Here is a 3,734-nt window from a genome sequence, read left to right as displayed (position 1 = left end):
CACACACACACACCTTCCACCAACCTACCCCTAAATTTTTTTTGTTTTCCAAAAACCAAAAAATATCTGTTTTTTCAAACAAAACAAAAATTCACCCCCCACCCCACACCTTCCACCAACTGACCCCTAAATTTCTTTTTGTTTTTCAAAAACAAAAAAAAAACTGTTTTTAAAAAAAAAAAAAAAATTTACCCCCTCCCTCGGGCACCCCCCACCCCTCCACCAACCAACCCCTAAATTTTTTTTGTTTTCCAAAAACAAAAAGAAAAATGTATTTTTTCAATTAAGTTTGAAAATTAATATTAATTTTTTTATTTTTTAGCACAATTTAAAATTTTGAGTGGAAGTAAAAACTAAGTGATCTATTATGGGTCAATATGGATACCCATATTTTACCCATTTTGACCATATTTGTAGAGTCTCTTAAAATAGCTTGAAACACATATTTACCGAATTAAAATATTAGTGATCCAATTCATTAAATATGGGGAAAATGGAATCATTTCATTAATATGGGTTAAAATTGTGGGTGGTTTCGATCGAATTTGGAAGGATTGAATATGAATTGATTTAAAATGGATTGGATCACAATTCAACGATATAAAATATGGGTAAATATGAATTTGGTCAAATATGGTTTGGGTAAAATGGTTGTAATCCACTTTAATCTCTTAAAGCCAAAAAATATTAAATCAAAGTTAAGTTGTTAATACCTCAACCCCTACCATCCCATCCTACCCCCTACCACCCCACACATGTAGCCCCACAAGATTCAAAAGTCTACTTTATTTTCTTAAACTCTGTGCCAAGTCAAACTAGACCATCCTTTGTGAAACGGAGGGAGTAATATACTTCCTCCGTTTAAAAAAGAAGGATCTATTTTTCGTTGTAGTCTATTTAAAAAAGAATGACTCCTTTATACTTTTTGGAGCACTTTAGATTTGGCTTTCTACGTGGTATGTTTAAGGTTACAAGATAAAATGTCATTTTGATATATTTGATAAGCATAATACATAGATGTGCCATTTAACTTGGCATCATTTCACATTTACGCCCTCCAACTTCAGACGTGCAGAAGTAGACACTTAAACTTATATAAAATTGAACAAGTAGACGCATGAGTCCTACGTGACATAATACATGCAGGACACCATGTAGGTAGCAAATTGTCATGTAGGATGCTACGTAGGACGTGTGTATCTATTTATTCTACTTTATATACAAATTTAAGTGTGTACTTGTGCACACCTAAAGTTGGAGGGCATAAATGTGATCTAAGGCTAAGCTAAAGGGCATACTTATATATTCAGCCTATTTGATATAACTTTGAAAAGTTTTTTTTTCTTAAATTTTGTGTCAAGTCAAACTAGGTACGTCATTCTTTGTGAAACGGAGGAAGTAATTTGAGCAGTAGATGAAAAATACTCAATATTTGTTTTCCTTACTAGTACTCACCCAATCTAGCTTCTTCATGGGAGAAAGGACATGAATTTCTGATATGTGATTTGCACAGTGATTGCCATTTGATAAACAAGGTGGCAATTTTCTTGAATATCTCCTTGTATAATTTGTAACCAAATTATAAATTGGGAAAATGCATAAGTACCCCCCAACCTATGCCCAAAATTCCAGAGACACACTTATACTATACTAAGGTCCTATTACCCCCCCCCCCTCATGAATATTATTTTATAAATAATTTTCTACCCCTTTTCGGTCTACGTGGCACTATCAACTAGTAGCTTGAAAAAATTGTCAACACGCGCTGGGCCCAGAAGATAGTGCCACGTAGGCCGAAAAGGGGTAGAAAATTATTTATAAAATAATATTCATGAGGGGGGGGGGTAATAGGACCTTAGTATAGTATAAGTGTGTCTCTGAGATTTCGGGCATAGATTGTGGGGTACTTGTGCATTTTCCCTATAATTTCCACTACTCATATTCTTGATGGACTCAAAGAAAAGGATATGTGGAGCTTCACAAGGATTATTATTAGGCAACCTATAGTGTTAAAAACAAAGAAAGGTTTATACAATTTGCTCCATTGAATAAAAGTTTGTAAAGGTATTTGTATAAAACTTGGTGGAAAAATGGACTCATAAATTTGAATGGAGTAACCCCATGATATTGAAAATGTCCAATTTTTGGGCTTGTGGTAACAAATACTTTGTTGTAAGAGTCTTGATTGAAATTGTCCATTTTTTACAACTTTCATTAAATGGTTAAGTGATTGTGAATGATTCATGAAGGGAAATATTGGGTCTACGTAATCAAGATGGTGAAGGGAAATTAAAGGAGATTGTGGATGTGCTGAGAGAAATCCAGATATGTCTCCATGTAGGTCTATCTGCAATAACAAAGATATAATATGCAATATATGAATTTACCTTATAAACACTACAACAATCTTTAATTAAAGGTCTCGAGAGTTTAAATATTAGAATTGAAGTTTTTTTGGTAAAAATCGGTTTACCCCTGATGGGATTTTCGGACATAAATTCGAATAAATTGGGCCTAAAGTGTGAGTTAGACACCAGATGAGGAACAAAAAAATGGTAAAAAACAAGATAAATTTTAGAGAAAAGACTCAAATATGTTATCAAACTTTGAAAAAAGACTCATCTATGTCATTCGTTAAAAACTTGACTATTTATGTCATTTCCATTTGAAAAAAAGGCTCATCCATGCCATTATTCGCAAATGGAAATGACATAGATGAATCAATTTTTTAACATATGGCATAGAGGAACCTTGTCTCAAAGATCAGTGACATATTTGAGCATTTCCCCTATATTTAATAACTAGTAAAATTATCGCGCTTCACGCGGGGATTTAATGTCACGGAATTTATAAAATAATACTTAAAACCTATCAGACATTAAAGCTAAAACACTATGTTATCTTACATACAAGATTACGTAGTAACAAACATTAACAATGTAAAGGAAAATGAAAATTATTATATATTATCATTTATCCTTAATAACATAAGCATAATTTAATGATTGTAAAAATACATACCAGGATCTGTAACATAAGCAATGGTGTCAATGAGCCACTCAACAGGAGCAAAGTACACAAATATTTATTTGTGAAGAAGAAGAGGTTTGGAGATTTCATTATTTTAAAATAACAGAAAATCCCTCTATTTAGACAACAAAGGGTAGTGTGAACAAATGTTTATTCTACCTTATCAGAAAGGGTATAACTTTTTGGAAAACTTGCAACCCTTCGGAAAGGTCACAACATTTCATAAAAGGCACAACTTTTCATAAAAGTCGCAACTCTTCATTAAAGTTGCAATTTTTATAAAAGTCAAAACTTTTCATAAAAGTCGCAACTGTTCATTAAAGTCGCACCTTTTTCATAAAAGTTTTTCATAAAAGTCGCAACTCTTCATTAAAGTAGCAACTTTTCATAATAGTCATAATTTTTCATGAAAGGGGAAGACCAGTTTTGGAAATAAATAAATTAACATGGAATTCTGGTTTGTGGTGGCGCCACATAGGCGGGCTTAATGTTCTCTTTTATATATATATGATATTTTAGTTGAGTTATTTTGTTCTTATAAATTCTTTTAGTACCTTATAAAATAATTATTTTCTTTATTATGATTATATATAACATATCAAATGAAACAAAAAAATTTAAAATATATTTTGACAAAAATTTTCATAGATTAATTTGGGTTACATATACTTGATGGACTAAAATGACCTGAACATATATATATA

At 31.7% G+C, this 3,734-nt stretch overlaps 1 pseudogene; it reads right to left on the bottom strand.

Moving 5' to 3' along the window:
* Positions 1 to 1,425: 1,425 nt before the first annotated feature.
* Positions 1,426 to 3,734, bottom strand: part of LOC107062877 (uncharacterized) — an 11,831-nt pseudogene continuing 9,522 nt past the window's right edge.

This window comes from Solanum tuberosum, unplaced genomic scaffold, assembly GCF_000226075.1.
Source record: "Solanum tuberosum cultivar DM 1-3 516 R44 unplaced genomic scaffold, SolTub_3.0 scf00266, whole genome shotgun sequence".
Taxonomy (NCBI): domain Eukaryota; kingdom Viridiplantae; phylum Streptophyta; class Magnoliopsida; order Solanales; family Solanaceae; genus Solanum; species Solanum tuberosum.
This window is presented reverse-complemented; position numbering and strand designations above follow the sequence as displayed.